We start from the raw sequence: 18,720 nt of genomic DNA on the forward strand, positions 1-18,720 counted from the left end.
ACAATGACACTGACACTCGGGGTACAGGATAATGACACTGACACTTGGGGTACAGGATACTGACACTGACACTCGAGGTACAGAATAATGGCACTCGGGGTACAGGATAATGACACTCGGGGTACAGGATATTGACACTGACACTCGGGGTACAGGATAATGATGCTGACACTCGGGGTACAGGATAATGACACTGACACTCGGGGTAGAGGATAATGACGCTGACACTCGGGGTACAGGATAATGACACTGACACTCGGGGTACAGGATGATGACGCTGACACTCGGGGTACAGGATGATGACGCTGACACTCGGGGTACAGGATAATTCGGGGTACAGGGTAACGATATATAGTGATCCACATATCGCTCTCCATCATATGCTGCCTTTTAGCACAGGACGCGCTCAGCTCTGCTACATCGCTTTGTACGGCTCATCCCTCACACATCCTCATTATTACAGGGCTGTTACAATGTGTCTTTGTGCAGAGTAAACCCCGCGCTCTCCTTATTGCAGCCACGATCCCATGAATCCTCTGTATTAGACCATATTGCTGTCATTTCAGATGCAGCTTATGAATTGAACATGCACAGAGAGCACATCATCCAGGCAGCAGTGATTTAATGGGAGCAAAGTAACAAATATCTGGATGTGGCTGGAACATTGGAGCAGAGGCAGCAGCCTGTCCTGGGTGATAAAGGACCAGCCACATCCTGTGCGCAGCAGCTGCCCCCTAGTGGCTGCATGTGGAATTTTCTCTGAAAATATTCTATTAATTTGATGCAACTCCATTGAGTAAAGAACATAATGTCAAGTAATGGAACATTTGCATTTCCAGGCATAAGAACTGTCCTAGCCTAGTCCTGCTCACACAGTTGAAGGTCTGTTACAGTGTGACAGCTCAGTCTAAACAAGCACCTGCACAAATCTCTCCTGTTCGGAGAGTTTGTTACAGTGTAACGGGCCAGTATAAACAATCCTTTGTGAGTTAAACATTATAGCATGCTTACAACCATGAGAATCCCTATTATTTGCATGAAGCAGCTGCACAAATCTCTCCTGTGCTGGGGGTTTGTTACATTGTATCCACTAAGGTAAAATGTTTGAATCCGCAGTCAGGATGAAAAAGAAAACTGATTCACCTCATTGTAGATTGTAAGCTCTCACGAGCAGTGTCGTCTTATTTCGTCTTATTTTGCTTTAATTATTGTATTGTTAACGTTGTTACTTATGACTTGTGTTTTGAAACTGTTAAGCTGTAAAGCGCTGCGGAATATGTTGGCGCTATATAAAGATTATTATTATTATTATGATTCACAAGTCAAAAGTAGAAAGAAATCAACTAAAGTAAGAAGTCATAAAATGACAGGAGATCTGTGATAGGAATCCATTCTCCTGCAGTGTATTCATTCCCTGTTCAGTTACGCGTAGCTGGCCCTTTAATGATGTAGCAGGGCTGTCACTGTCGGTGACAGATCAATAAAAGCCACTATATCCAGTGTCCATATGGAGCCACGGTCAGAGTGCAGATGGCACAGTGGCAGCCCCCGGCCGCCCATCGTGCCTGCCATAACATTGGAGCAGTAATGTTCGGGCTCGCAGTCTGTAAAAGGCTCCTGGTACCAGGAGGAATCACTTATAGCGGCAGCTCATAAATTGTGTCCATTAGCAGAGGCTGAGCCATCGCCATAGGGCCAGAGATCAGAATTGGCGCACAAAGAAGATGCGTTTAACCCCTCTATGCCTGATCCGCTGCTTCTTTCTCTTCTAGAGCAGATCGCTGACCATCTCCAGACATTCAACGCAATCAGTCCCTCTCCACATCACAGATTTACCCTTTTTGTTAAATTGTCCAGAATGAAAAAGAAAAGAAAATGTTGAGTCCATCCTAATGATTTTTTCCCTGACCGGGTTCAAACGGTTGAATTTCATAACCGGCAGGGCCGGCATTAGGGGCAGGCAGCCTAGGCAGCTGCCTAGGGCCCCCGCTCCGACAATGCCCGGACTGAACGTGGGTCTCCCGACCACAACATACAACCCAGTATACATCAGTGTACATGAGCTGTAAGCGGGGGCAGCTGTGGACCTGGTGGTCCGTATAAGAAATGTGGCCGGGCCGCCAGACCCCCACCTGAGGCAAATGGCCCTACCATGACGGGAGTTTTAGTTTTGAAATACCTGAAAAGCAAGAGCCCTGATAGGAGTAACCTGATAGGAGAGATCTGATAGGAGTATACTTGCTGTTGACCTTATACCCTTCTATACTTACTGTTGACCTTATACCCTTCTATATTTGCTGTTGACCTTATACCCTTCTATATTTGCTGTTGACCTTATAATCTTCTATACTTGCTGTTGACCTTATACCCTTCTATATTTGCTGTTGACCTTATACCCTTCTATACTTACTGTTGACCTTATACCCTTCTATACTTACTGTTGACCTTATACCCTTCTATACTTACTGTTGACCTTATACCCTTCTATATTTGCTGTTGACCTTATAATCTTCTATACTTACTGTTGACCTTATACCCTTTTATACTTACTGTTGACCTTATACCCTTCCATACTTACTGTTGACCTTATAATCTTCTATACTTACTGTTGACCTTATACCCTTTTATACTTACTGTTGACATTATACCCTTTTATACTTACTGTTGACCTTATACCCTTCTATACTTACTGTTGACCTTATACCCTTCCATACTTACTGTTGACCTTATACCCTTCTATTCTTGCTGTTGACCTTATACCCTTCTATACTTACTGTTGACCTTTTACCCTTCCATACTTACTGTTGACCTTATACCCTTCTATATTTGCTGTTGACCTTATACCCTTCCATACTTACTGTTGACCTTATACCCTTCCATACTTACTGTTGACCTTATACCCTTCTATTCTTGCTGTTGACCTTATACCCTTCTATACTTACTGTTGACCTTATACCATTCCATACTTACTGTTGACCTTATACCCTTCTATACTTACTGTTGACCTTATACCCTTCTATACTTGCTGTTGACCTTATACCCTTCTATTCTTGCTGTTGACCTTATACCCTTCTATACTTACTGTTGACCTTATACCCTTCCATACTTACTGTTGACCTTATACCCTTCTATACTTACTGTTGACCTTATACCCTTCTATACTTGCTGTTGACCTTATACCCTTCTATTCTTGCTGTTGACCTTATACCCTTCTATACTTGCTGTTGACCTTATACCCTTCTATACTTACTGTTGACCTTTTACCCTTCCATACTTACTGTTGACCTTATACCCTTCTATACTTGCTGTTGACCTTATACCCTTCTATACTTGCTGTTGACCTTTTACCCTTCCATACTTACTGTTGACCTTATACCCTTCTATACTTACTGTTGACCTTATACCCTTCTATACTTACTGTTGACCTTATACCCTTTTATACTTACTGTTGACCTTATACCCTTCTATACTTACTGTTGACCTTATACCCTTCCATACTTACTGTTGACCTTATACCCTTCTATTCTTGCTGTTGACCTTATACCCTTCTATACTTACTGTTGACCTTATACCCTTCCATACTTACTGTTGACCTTATACCCTTCTATACTTACTGTTGACCTTATACCCTTCTATACTTGCTGTTGACCTTATACCCTTCTATTCTTGCTGTTGACCTTATACCCTTCTATACTTACTGTTGACCTTATACCCTTCTATACTTACTGTTGACCTTATACCCTTCTATACTTGCTGTTGACCTTATACCCTTCTATTCTTGCTGTTGACCTTATACCCTTCTATACTTGCTGTTGACCTTATACCCTTCTATACTTACTGTTGACCTTTTACCCTTCCATACTTACTGTTGACCTTATACCCTTCTATACTTGCTGTTGACCTTATACCCTTCTATACTTGCTGTTGACCTTTTACCCTTCCATACTTACTGTTGACCTTATACCCTTCTATACTTACTGTTGACCTTATACCCTTCTATACTTACTGTTGACCTTATACCCTTCTATACTTACTGTTGACCTTTTACCCTTCTACACTTGCTGTTGACCTTATACCCTTCTTTACTTACCGTTGATCTTTTACCCTTCTACACTTGCTGTTGACCTTATACCCTTCTATACTTACTGTTGACCTTATACCCTTCCATACTTACTGTTGACCTTATACCCTTCTATTCTTGCTGTTGACCTTATACCCTTCTATACTTGCTGTTGACCTTATACCCTTTTATACTTACTGTTGACCTTTTACCCTTCCATACTTACTGTTGACCTTATACCCTTCTATACTTGCTGTTGACCTTATACCCTTCTATACTTGCTGTTGACCTTTTACCCTTCCATACTTACTGTTGACCTTATACCCTTCTATACTTACTGTTGACCTTATACCCTTCTATACTTACTGTTGACCTTATACCCTTCTATACTTACTGTTGACCTTATACGCTTCTATACTTACTGTTGACCTTATACCCTTCTATTCTTGCTGTTGACCTTATACGCTTCTATACTTACTGTTGACTTTATACCCTTCTATTCTTGCTTTTGACTTTATACCCTTCTATTCTTGCTTTTGACCTTTTACCCTTCTATACTTACTGTTGACCTTATACCCTTCTATACTTACTGTTGACCTTATACCCTTCTATACTTACTGTTGGCCTTATACCCTTCTATTCTTGCTGTTGACCTTATACCCTTCTATACTTACTGTTGACCTTATACCCTTCTATACTTACTGTTGACCTTTTACCCTTCTATACTTGCTGTTGACCTTATACCCTTCTTTACTTACCGTTGATCTTTTACCCTTCTACACTTACTGTTGACCTTATACCCTTCCATACTTACTGTTGACCTTATACCCTTTTATTCTTGCTGTTGACCTTATACCCTTCTATACTTACTGTTGACCTTTTACCCTTCTATACTTACTGTTGACCTTATACCCTTCTATACTTACTGTTGACCTTATACCCTTCTATACTTACTGTTGACCTTATACCCTTCTATTCTTGCTGTTGACCTTATACCCTTCTTTACTTACCGTTGACCTTTTACCCTTCTTTACTTACCGTTGACCTTTTACCCTTCTTTACTTACCGTTGACCTTTTACCCTTCTACACTTGCTGTTGACCTTATACCCTTCTATACTTACTGTTGACCTTATACCCTTCTATACTTACTGTTGACCTTATACCCTTCCATACTTACTGTTGATCTTATACCCTTCTAAACTTACTGTTGACCTTACACCCTTCTATACTTACTGTTGACTTTATACCCTTCTATTCTTGCTTTTGACTTTATACCCTTCTATTCTTGCTTTTGACCTTTTACCCTTCTATACTTACTGTTGACCTTATACCCTTCTATACTTACTGTTGACCTTATACCCTTCTATACTTACTGTTGACCTTATACCCTTCTATTCTTGCTGTTGTCCTTATACCCTTCTATACTTACTGTTGACCTTATACCCTTCTATACTTACTGTTGACCTTATACCCTTCTATACTTACTGTTGACCTTATACCCTTCTTTACTTACCGTTGACCTTTTACCCTTCTACACTTGCTGTTGACCTTATACCCTTCCATACTTACTGTTGACCTTATACCCTTCTATATTTACTGTTGACTTTATACCCTTCTATTCTTGCTTTTGACTTTATACCCTTCTATTCTTGCTTTTGACCTTTTACCCTTCTATACTTACTGTTGACCTTATACCCTTCTATACTTACTGTTGACCTTATACCCTTCTATACTTACTGTTGACCTTATACCCTTCTATACTTACTGTTGACCTTATACCCTTCTATTCTTGCTGTTGACCTTATACCCTTCTATACTTACTGTTGACCTTATACCCTTCTATACTTACTGTTGACCTTATACCCTTCTATACTTACTGTTGACCTTATAGGCTTCTATACTTACTGTTGACCTTATACCCTTCTTTACTTACCGTTGACCTTTTACCCTTCTACACTTGCTGTTGACCTTATACCCTTCCATACTTACTGTTGACCTTATACCCTTCTATATTTACTGTTGACTTTATACCCTTCTATTCTTGCTTTTGACTTTATACCCTTCTATTCTTGCTTTTGACCTTTTACCCTTCTATACCTACTGTTGACCTTTTACCCTTCTATACCTACTGTTGACCTTATACCCTTCTATACTTACTGTTGGCCTTATACCCTTCTATTCTTGCTGTTGACCTTATACCCTTCTATACTTACTGTTGACCTTATACCCTTCTATTCTTGCTGTTGTCCTTATACCCTTCTATACTTACTGTTGACCTTATACCCTTCTATACTTACTGTTGACCTTATACCCTTCTATACTTACTGTTGACCTTATACCCTTCTTTACTTACCGTTGACCTTTTACCCTTCTACACTTGCTGTTGACCTTATACCCTTCCATACTTACTGTTGACCTTATACCCTTCTATATTTACTGTTGACTTTATACCCTTCTATTCTTGCTTTTGACTTTATACCCTTCTATTCTTGCTTTTGACCTTTTACCCTTCTATACTTACTGTTGACCTTATACCCTTCTATACTTACTGTTGACCTTATACCCTTCTATACTTACTGTTGACCTTATACCCTTCTATTCTTGCTGTTGACCTTATACCCTTCTATACTTACTGTTGACCTTATACCCTTCTATACTTACTGTTGACCTTATACCCTTCTATACTTACTGTTGACCTTATAGGCTTCTATACTTACTGTTGACCTTATACCCTTCTTTACTTACCGTTGACCTTTTACCCTTCTACACTTGCTGTTGACCTTATACCCTTCCATACTTACTGTTGACCTTATACCCTTCTATATTTACTGTTGACTTTATACCCTTCTATTCTTGCTTTTGACTTTATACCCTTCTATTCTTGCTTTTGACCTTTTACCCTTCTATACCTACTGTTGACCTTTTACCCTTCTATACCTACTGTTGACCTTATACCCTTCTATACTTACTGTTGACCTTATACCCTTCTATTCTTGCTGTTGACCTTATACCCTTCTATACTTACTGTTGACCTTATACCCTTCTATACTTACTGTTGGCCTTATACCCTTCTATTCTTGCTGTTGACCTTATACCCTTCTATACTTACTGTTGACCTTATACCCTTCTATACTTACTGTTGACCTTATACCCTTCTATTCTTACTGTTGACCTTATACCCTTCTATACTTACTGTTGACCTTTTACCCTTCTATACTTGCTGTTGACCTTATACCCTTCTATACTTACTGTTGACCTTATAATCTTCTATACTTACTGTTGACCTTATACCCTTCTATACTTGCTGTTGACCTTATACCCTTCTATACTTACTGTTGACCTTATAATCTTCTATACTTACTGTTGACCTTATACCCTTTTATACTTACTGTTGACCTTATACCCTTCTATACTTACTGTTGACCTTATACCCTTCCATACTTGCTGTTGACCTTATACCCTTCTATACTTACTGTTGACCTTTTACCCTTCTATACTTACTGTTGACCTTATACCCTTCTATACTTACTGTTGACCTTATACGCTTCTATACTTACTGTTGACCTTATACCCTTCTATACTTACTGTTGACCTTATACCCTTCTATACTTAATGTTGACCTTATACCCTTCTTTACTTACCGTTGACCTTTTACCCTTCTACACTTGCTGTTGACCTTATACCCTTCCATACTTACTGTTGACCTTATACCCTTCTATATTTACTGTTGACTTTATACCCTTCTATTCTTGCTGTTGATCTTATACCCTTCTATACTTACTGTTGACCTTATACCCTTCCATACTTGCTGTTGACCTTATACCCTTCTATACTTACTGTTGACCTTTTACCCTTCCATACTTGCTGTTGACCTTATACCCTTCTATACTTACTGTTGACCTTATACCCTTCTATTCTTGCTGTTGACCTTATACCCTTCTATACTTACTGTTGACCTTATACCCTTCTATATTTGCTGTTGACCTTATACCCTTCTATATTTGCTGTTGACCTTATACCCTTCTATACTTACTCTTGACCTTATACCCTTCTATACTTACTGTTGACCTTATACGCTTCTATACTTACTGTTGACCTTATACCCTTCTATACTTACTCTTGACCTTATACCCTTCTATACTTACTGTTGACCTTATACGCTTCTATACTTACTGTTGACCTTATACCCTTCTATACTTACTGTTGACCTTATACCCTTCTATACTTACTGTTGACCTTATACACTTCTATACTTACTCTTGACTTTATACCCTTCTATTCTTGCTGTTGATCTTATACCCTTCTAAACTTACTGTTGACCTTATACCCTTCCATACTTGCTGTTGACCTTATACCCTTCTATACTTACTGTTGACCTTATACCCTTTTATACTTACTGTTGACCTTATACCCTTCTATACTTACTGTTGACCTTATACCCTTCCATACTTGCTGTTGACCTTATACCCTTCTATACTTACTGTTGACCTTTTACCCTTCCATACTTGCTGTTGACCTTATACCCTTCTATACTTACTGTTGACCTTATACCCTTCTATACTTACTGTTGACCTTATACGCTTCTATACTTAATGTTGACCTTATACCCTTCTTTACTTACCGTTGACCTTTTACCCTTCTATACTTACTGTTGACCTTATACGCTTCTATACTTACTGTTGACCTTATACCCTTCTATACTTACTGTTGACCTTATACGCTTCTATACTTACTGTTGACCTTATACCCTTCTATACTTACTGTTGACCTTATACCCTTCTATACTTACTGTTGACCTTATACGCTTCTATACTTAATGTTGACCTTATACCCTTCTACACTTGCTGTTGACCTTATACCCTTCTTTACTTACCGTTGACCTTTTACCCTTCTACACTTGCTGTTGACCTTATACCCTTCCATACTTACTGTTGACCTTATACCCTTCTATATTTACTGTTGACTTTATACCCTTCTATTCTTGCTGTTGATCTTATACCCTTCTAAACTTACTGTTGACCTTATACCCTTCTATTCTTGCTGTTGACCTTATACCCTTCTATACTTACTGTTGACCTTATACCCTTCTATATTTGCTGTTGACCTTATACCCTTCTATATTTGCTGTTGACCTTATACCCTTCTATACTTACTGTTGACCTTATACCCTTCTATATTTGCTGTTGACCTTATACGCTTCTATACTTACTGTTGACCTTATACCCTTCTATACTTACTGTTGACCTTATACCCTTCTATACTTACTGTTGACCTTATACCCTTCCATACTTACTGTTGACTTTATACCCTTCTATATTTACTGTTGACTTTATACCCTTCTATTCTTGCTGTTGATCTTATACCCTTCTAAACTTACTGTTGACCTTACACCCTTCTATATTTACTGTTGACTTTATACCCTTCTATTCTTGCTTTTGACTTTATACCCTTCTATTCTTGCTTTTGACCTTTTACACTTCTATACCTACTGTTGACCTTATACCCTTCTATACTTACTGTTGACCTTATACCCTTCTATACTTACTGTTGACCTTATACCCTTCTATACTTACTGTTGACCTTATACCCTTCTATTGTTGCTGTTGACCTTATACCCTTCTATACTTACTGTTGACCTTATACCCTTCTATACTTACTGTTGACCTTATACCCTTCTATTCTTGCTGTTAACCTTATACCCTTCTATACTTGCTGTTGACCTTATACCCTTCTATACTTACTGTTGACCTTATACCCTTCTATACTTACTGTTGACCTTACACCCTTCTATACTTACTGTTGACCTTATACCCTTCTATACTTGCTGTTGACTTTATATCCTTCTATACTTACTGTTGACCTTATACCCTTCTATTCTTGCTGTTCACCTTATACCCTTCTATACTTACTGTTGACCTTATACCCTTCTATACTTACTGTTGACCTTATACCCTTCTATTCTTGCTGTTAACCTTATACCCTTCTATACTTACTGTTGACCTTATACCCTTCTATACTTGCTGTTGACTTTATATCCTTCTATACTTACTGTTGACCTTATACCCTTCTATACTTGCTGTTGACCTTATACACTTCTATACTTACTGTTGACCTTATACCCTTCTATACTTACTGTTGACCTTATACCCTTCTATACTTACTGTTGACCTTATACCCTTCTATACTTGCTGTTGACTTTATATCCTTCTATTCTTGCTGTTGACCTTATACCCTTCTATTTTTGCTGTTGACCTTATACCCTTCTATACTTACTGTTGACCTTATACCCTTCTATACTTACTGTTGACCTTAAACCCTTCTATTCTTGCTGTTGATCTTATTCCCTTCTATACTTACTGTTGACCTTATACCCTTCTATTCTTGCTTTTGACCTTATACCCTTCTATTCTTGCTTTTGACCTTTTACCCTTCTATACTTACTGTTGACCTTATACCCTTCTATACTTACTGTTGGCCTTATACCCTTCTATTCTTGCTGTTGACCTTATACCCTTCTATATTTACTGTTGACCTTATACCCTTCTATATTTACTGTTGACCTTATACCCTTCTATATTTACTGTTGACCTTATACCCTTCTATACTTTCTGTTGACCTTATACCCTTCTATACTTGCTGTTGACTTTATACCCTTCTATACTTCCTGTTGACTTTATACCCTTCTATACTTACTGTTGACCTTATACCCTTCTATACTTGCTGTTGACTTTATACCCTTCTATACTTACTGTTGACCTTATACCCTTCTATACTTACTGTTGACCTTATACCCTTCTATTCTTGCTGTTCACCTTATACCCTTCTATACTTACTGTTGACCTTATACCCTTCTATACTTACTGTTCACCTTATACCCTTCTATACTTACTGTTGACTTTATACCCTTCTATACTTACTGTTGACCTTATACCCTTCTATACTTACTGTTGACCTTATACCCTTCTATTCTTGCTGTTCACCTTATACCCTTCTATACTTACTGTTGACCTTATACCCTTCTATACTTACTGTTGACTTTATACCCTTCTATATTTACTGTTGACCTTATACCCGTCTATACTTACTGTTGACCTTATACCCTTCTATACTTACTGTTGACCTTATACCCTTCTATACTTGCTGTTGACCTTATACCCTTCTATACTTACTGTTGACCTAATACCCTTCTATACTTACTGTTGACCTTATACCCTTCTATACTTGCTGTTGACCTTATACCCTTCCATACTTGCTGTTGACCTTATAACCTTCCATACTTGCTGTTGACCTTATACCCTTCTATACTTGCTGTTGACCTTATACCCTTCTATACTTACTGTTGACCTTATACCCTTCTATACTTACTGTTGACCTTATACCCGTCTATACTTACTGTTGACCTTATACCCTTCTATACTTACTGTTGACCTTATACCCGTCTATACTTACTGTTGACCTTATACCCTTCTATACTTGCTGTTGACCTTATACCCTTCTATACTTACTGTTGACCTTATACCCTTCTATACTTACTGTTGACCTTATACCCTTCTATACTTACTGTTGACCTTATACCCTTCTATACTTGCTGTTGACCTTATACCCTTCTATACTTACTGTTGACCTTATACCCTTCTATACTTACTGTTGACCTTATACCCTTCTATACTTACTGTTGACCTTATACCCTTCTATACTTGCTGTTGACCTTATACCCTTCTATACTTACTGTTGACCTTATACCCTTCTATACTTACTGTTGACCTTATACCCTTCTATACTTACTGTTGACCTTATACCCTTCTATACTTACTGTTGACCTTATACCCGTCTATACTTACTGTTGACCTTATACCCTTCTATACTTTCTGTTGACCTTATACCCTTCTATACTTACTGTTGACCTTATACCCTTCTATACTTACTGTTGACCTTATACCCTTCTATACTTTCTGTTGACCTTATACCCTTCTATACTTACTGTTGACCTTATACCCTTCTATACTTACTGTTGACCTTATACCCTTCTATACTTGCTGTTGACCTTATACCCTTCTATACTTACTGTTGACCTTATATGCCCTTCTATATTTTCTGACCTTATTCCCTTTTGTGGTGTTTCCATTATTTGAGTCCTTTTTCTAAATTGTTAATAAAGGGCCCGCTTGTCATAGGCCCCAGCAGACGGTCTTTGCACATGAGCGCAGACTCCTGTGTTTGCTTTATCTCCAACAAGTCACCACCTTAATTTGGTCAAAACAGGCACAGGTATAGCGATCTATTGCATCTTCCCCCAGGGTCTCCCTAGAATACGGTTTCCACGACAGCTTGGAGGCAGCTTGCTGCAGCAGGAATCCAACCACTTGATCTGCCTGCATGGAAAGTAAGCTACGTGTGGCCAGATAAGGCCCTCCCCTCATCACAACCAATCAGCAGCAATTTTTAGGGGACAGGTCATTTGTTTCTAGTCCTTGGTGCACCTTTGCCAGAGTTACACTTTAGGGGTAGGCTGATTCCGCTACATTGTATCACTTCACTTTGCGGTACGGTTGTGAGATCACAAACGCTGGCTTTTAAAATCTATTGGGGGATTTTTTTGAAACGTTGTTATTACTTTGCTTCTCAATAGAGGAAACATTGAAGCATCCGATACCAGAAGTGATGATGACCGGTCAATCAGTCGCCCGACTGCTGCAGTCAATCACTGGCCTGAGTGGTCATGTGACAAGCACAGAGATGTCACTACTGAGGACAATGACTGGCTGCAGCAGTCTGGTGACTGATGGGCAGGACCTCATCACTTCTGTCATTGGTGTAGACCACAGGACCGGCATCGCTGGAGTCACAGGGGTGAAGGGGAAATGTAGTTATATCCATATTTTGTACCTTAGAGTTCATTAGCAGACCCCTCAGAGTAGGAACATGAGACCACTGATTGGACCAGGGGGCGCTTCGCTCCCGCACACATTTGTCCGTTCTGTACAAATCTTATTGAGATTCTCATAGAGTTTATCTCTCTACAAGAAGAAAAACAGTGAGAAATGCAGAAAACGTGTCGACATTCGGCTTCAGACGTGTGATAAAAGGAGGAGGAACAGAACATGGAACACGCGGCTAAAAATAAGCTTTTATGTATCAATCACACGGAGCGTCGCTGAATAATTACACGGTGACAGCGCTGCCGACACTCGCTCTGCAAACATTATTACCATCCATGCTGTCACTAGAGGGGCTGAGGGTGCAGATGTCATCACCACCTGGACCCCACACCGTCCCCAGCCCACCAGGACCAATGTGCTGTGTGGCCCCGAAACTCCAGCGTCCAGCCCTGACTGCAGAAGGAGGGGAAATGACCAAAGCATCATTGTATCCTGAAAAGCTCTGCAACTTTCTCTCATACGTCTACATTCCTCATCGTTTTCTATATCTCTCCTTGTCAGGAAAACGTTAAAAAAAAAACCGGTAAAATATTACAATAAATTCAGAGGATGAAAACCTCGCTAGTCGCTACTACTGTATCCAGCCCAGACAATCCTGTGTGAGCGAAACAGATTGATACATTTTACCTGCACTGATACATTGTAACAAAGTCTGCAGGATACAAAAGAGATTTGTTCTGCTGTTCGGCTCTCGTAGAATATTCATTTGCTAACAGAGCCTCCAGAAGACATAATCTGAGTTTGTAGAAGACTATAAGGACTTTATAGAAAGTTACACCAACTTCTTGGTGTAAATCCTACTCATTCATTCCCGGTTCACTGGGAAATTGCCCTTTAAATTCTTCCACCTTTTAAGGACAGAGGTAAAGAGACAAGATGTTGTCTGTGTACAGTTCACACATGGGCCTCTAGGGGGCAGACAGACACAAGTGAGCACAGACATCATTCTGTCCTGTCGCACTGACATCATGTTTTTATTGTTACCCCTTTAAATCTCTGCTTTACTTGCGCTTCTACAAAAATGTTCTCAGCTCTACATTTAATTGTCTCGTATTTCAAGTCGATGTAAATGAGTTAATAAATAACACATGGAATCTCACATACATTTGGTCTGGAACACGTTCACGATGACAGAAGATTGAAAAATACTCAGATAATACACAGCACTGGAGCGCGGAGGATGCAACAGGAGTCTGTCTTTTCAGTCCTTGAATTATTGTAACATGTTTAATGTCTAAGGAAAAGCTGACAGCAATAACCGAGAGCAGAAGGAAACTCTGTATTATCCTCCAGAGCTGCACTCACTATTCTGCTGGTGCAGTCACTGTGTACATACATTACATTACTGATCCTGAGTTACATCCTGTATTATACTCCAGAGCTGCACTCACTATTCTGCTGGTGCAGTCACTGTGTACATACATTACATTACTGATCCTGAGTTATATCCTGTATTATACTCCAGAGCTGCACTCACTATTCTGCTGGTGCAGTCACTGTGTACATACATTACATTACTGATCCTGAGTTACATCCTGTATTATACTCCAGAGCTGCACTCACTATTCTGCTGGTGCAGTCACTGTGTACATACATTACATTACTGATCCTGAGTTACATCCTGTATTATACTCCAGAGCTGCACTCACTATTCTGCTGGTGCAGTCACTGTGTACATACATTACATTACTGATCCTGAGTTACATCCTGTACTATACTCCAGAGCTGCACTCACTATTCTGCTGGTGCAGTCACTGTGTACATACATTACATTACTGATCCTGAGTTACATCCTGTACTATACTCCAGAGCTGCACTCACTATTCTGCTGGTGCTGTCACTGTGTACATACATTACATTACTGATCCTGAGTTACATCCTGTATTATACTCCAGAGCTGCACTCACTATTCTGCTGGTGCAGTCGCTGTGTACATACATTACATTACTGATCCTGAGTTACATCCTGTATTATACTCCAGAGCTGCACTCACTATTCTGCTGGTGCTGTCACTGTGTACATACATTACATTACTGATCCTGAGTTACATCCTGTATTATACTCCAGAGCTGCACTCACTATTCTGCTGGTGCAGTCACTGTGTACATACATTACTGATCCTGAGTTACATCCTGTATTATACTCCAGAGCTGCACTCACTATTCTGCTGGTGCAGTCACTGTGTACATACATTACATTACTGATCCTGAGTTACATCCTGTATTATACTCCAGAGCTGCACTCACTATTCTGCTGGTGCAGTTACTGTGTACATACATTACTGATCCAGAGTTACATCCTGTATTATACTCCAGAGCTGCACTCACTATTCTGCTGGTGCAGTCACTGTGTACATATATTACATTACTGATCCTGAGTTACATCCTGTATTATACTCCAGAGCTGCACTCACTATTCTGCTGGTGCAGTTACTGTGTACATACATTACTGATCCTGAGTTACACCCTGTATTATACTCCAGAGCTGCACTCACTATTCTGCTGGTGCAGTCACTGTGTACATACATTACATTACTGATCCTAAGTTATGTCCTGTATTATACTCCAGAGCTGCACTCACTATTCTGCTGGTGCAATCACTGTGTACATATATTACTGATCCTGAGTTACATCCTGTATTATACCCCAGAGCTGCACTCACTATTCTGCTCGTGCAGTCACTGTGTACATACATTACTGATCCTGAGTTACATCCTGTATTATACTCCAGAGCTGCGCTCACTATTCTGCTGGTGCAGTCACTGTGTACATACATTACATTACTGATCCTGAGTTAAATCCTTTATTATACTCTAGAGCTACACTCACTATTCTGCTGGTGCAGTCACTGTGTACATACATTACACTACTGATCCTGAGTTAAATCCTTTATTATACTCTAGAGCTGCGCTCACTATTCTGCTGGTGCAGTCACTGTGTACATACATTACACTACTGATCCTGAGTTAAATCCTTTATTATACTATAGAGCTACACTCACTATTCTGCTGGTGCAGTCACTGTGTACATACATTACATTACTGATCCTGAGTTAAATCCTTTATTATACTCCAGAGCTGCACTCACTATTCTGCTGGTGCAATCACTGTGTAAGTACAGTACATTACTGACCGGGAGATGCGCCCTGCATTATACTCCAGAGCTGCACTTGCACTTTCGGCCATTTCAGGATGATTGACAGCTAAGTTTCGCTGCAGAGATTTCTTGCACTCCTCCTCGGTCAGATTTTGGATGTGATCTGAGTCACCCCTGTTCTGACATCTCATTGATAAAATGCATAATAAATATTTGAGGATTTCACACCCTATATTATATTTTCACGTTTGACATATGTGAGGAATCTATTCTATTATTTCTAAACACTGTTTTTCGGTGATCACTTTCTTCATACTGCACCCACACATACATGATACACCATTTAAAAGGTAAACTTGCCCCCTTCAGCAAGAAAATAGCCAAACAAACCACACATCCACGATTTGATCACAAAATACAGTTTAAACATTAATTTTCATAAACCTGCAGAAAGGCAAAATGACCTGCAGGTGGCACCACACTACACCAAAGCACACTACCACAAAGCTGCTTACAGACATCACAAACAAATCCAAACGTTTGTCTTGGGGGCTTTCCAGCTTGCTCAAGTGCTTGCCCAGCCTATTTCAGGCACATTGGAGGATTGCAATACCTGTCTGTGTTCATCAGCTCATGAAATACATTTACATTTCACCAGCTTGCTTTTTCTGAAATTGCCTGCGTCCCCGACGACCAATGTGCGAAAATTTCGCATGAGCCATACTATTTATTTAAGAAAATCCAGAAAAATTACAAAACTTCAAGAATCTTTCCAGGTTCAAAGATACAATGCTTGGAAGCTTGTGCCGTTCCCGTTTCCACCCCTGCATCCGGCCACCGCTCATGTGTGATCCTCATGGACATATAAGAGCATGGTATGAGCCGTGCCCGGATGGCGCCCCTGCGGGTCTTTACAAGTGTTGTCTATGGCTTCAATTTGGAGAAATAGTTTCTACGCCGTCTGTGCAGGGAAAACATTTTTTTTGGGACATTCAGCTAAACTCCCAAATTCCGAGGCTTGGAGGAATGTTACTATAATTAGGCGGCATCGCTGCCAACCAGAACCCAGCGTCACTGCCAGAGGTGGCAGTAATGTCACAGTCTGAGATGTGCGGAGCGATGGGTGGAAGGAACAATAACCCCGACCACCATCCGAGGACAGCCGAGCGCATATCGTGCATCTGCTGGAGAAATACGGACCAGAACCAGCGCAGGGCACCGCTCCAGACTGGCGAGAGGCCAAGCGGTGATCAGTCCCGGTGGAGCTGCTGGAAGTTTCTGTGTCTGATGTTAGTTATGTGTCTACTCCCAGTCCTGTCACAGAAATGTCCATTCACTTTCATTCACACCAACCCAAAGATAGGGACTCAGCAAAAATTCCTGCACATTCCTCCGCGCTCTCGTGTTTGCCCGTCATATCCAGCGCAAAGACCCTGAGAAAAGTCAAATGTATTTCTCTGTAGAGAAAAGCTAATTGATTCATAAGTCCCATGTTAAGAATTTTCTGGTCACCATTTTGCTGGATTCTTTTGAGGACCGAGAAAGGGTTAAAAAAAAAACCCACATTGGGCCCAATTCATCCTTTGCAGGGTGTTTTCTTTGCCTCCTGGTATTCATTCACCCTTTTGCACTCAATTCTTCAAAGTATCGCACGGGGTTCTTGAATTTTGCACAAAATAAAAGATACTTTTTATTTTTGCCTTCAACTTGTGTTGACATTTTTTAGCACAAGCTTCGCACGTTCCACTAAAATCGTCTCATATGTCAAGCGGGCAGAAAAGTCCAAGGGGCTGGGAGAACTGGAAAGCATTAGCGCCAAAAAATAATGTAGCAAGGTTTTAAAAAAGTTGCAATTGACGAATCGTCAGAAAATATCTGGGAAAACTCAATCGTCAACCACGACGGCGAACTAACAAAAAACAGGTGATCCCAGATAACGGAGTGTAAGACGGGCGCAAAGAAGGAAAAGGGGCAAATGAAAAACAGGCAAAAAAAACACCAAAAACAAAAGGCGCAAATGTAACGATCTGGGCGCCGGGTCCTCTGTCACATGAGGGACGATGCTCGCTATTGACGAGATCCAAATACTGAAGACCTGAGTGTTGGACCGGGGCAGGGCAGCGGTGCCCGTGGTGGGCTCTGGGGAGGGACTAGGACAGGTGAGTATAATTGGCGCTTTTTTCTTTAATCCCTTCCTTCCCCGCTCATTTATTGCCCTTAGGATTGCATAATATTTGAGGACAACTTTGAACTTTGGGTAGAATTTGCAGTTGATCTTTTATGCAGATTATTCTGCAGAGCATTCCATCAGACCGCAGACACATAAGGGGCACGGCGCAGTCATCCAGGTGGGACTGATTAATGGGCCCTCAATACTGCCGGCTCTGTCTCGCCCTATTTAGAAATCATTCTTCACCCCCTCCTTGTTACTCTGGGGAAGGGGCAGGTGGAAAAGTGGAGTCACCGCAGTCCTGTAGCCACCGCACTCAGAACTGATGATGGATTCCCCCCATTAACAGTAGATTAATGGGAGCTGGTGTGAATCAATTAGTGACGAGGATTGCAGGTCGCCCCGGCATCGACTCCTTGCCATGGACATGGGGGGGGCACGTTTTAGGGAACAAA

This window comes from Dendrobates tinctorius, unplaced genomic scaffold (genome assembly GCF_039654945.1).
Source record: "Dendrobates tinctorius isolate UK_male_01 unplaced genomic scaffold, ASM3965494v1 ptg000041l, whole genome shotgun sequence".
Lineage (NCBI taxonomy): Eukaryota > Metazoa > Chordata > Amphibia > Anura > Dendrobatidae > Dendrobates > Dendrobates tinctorius.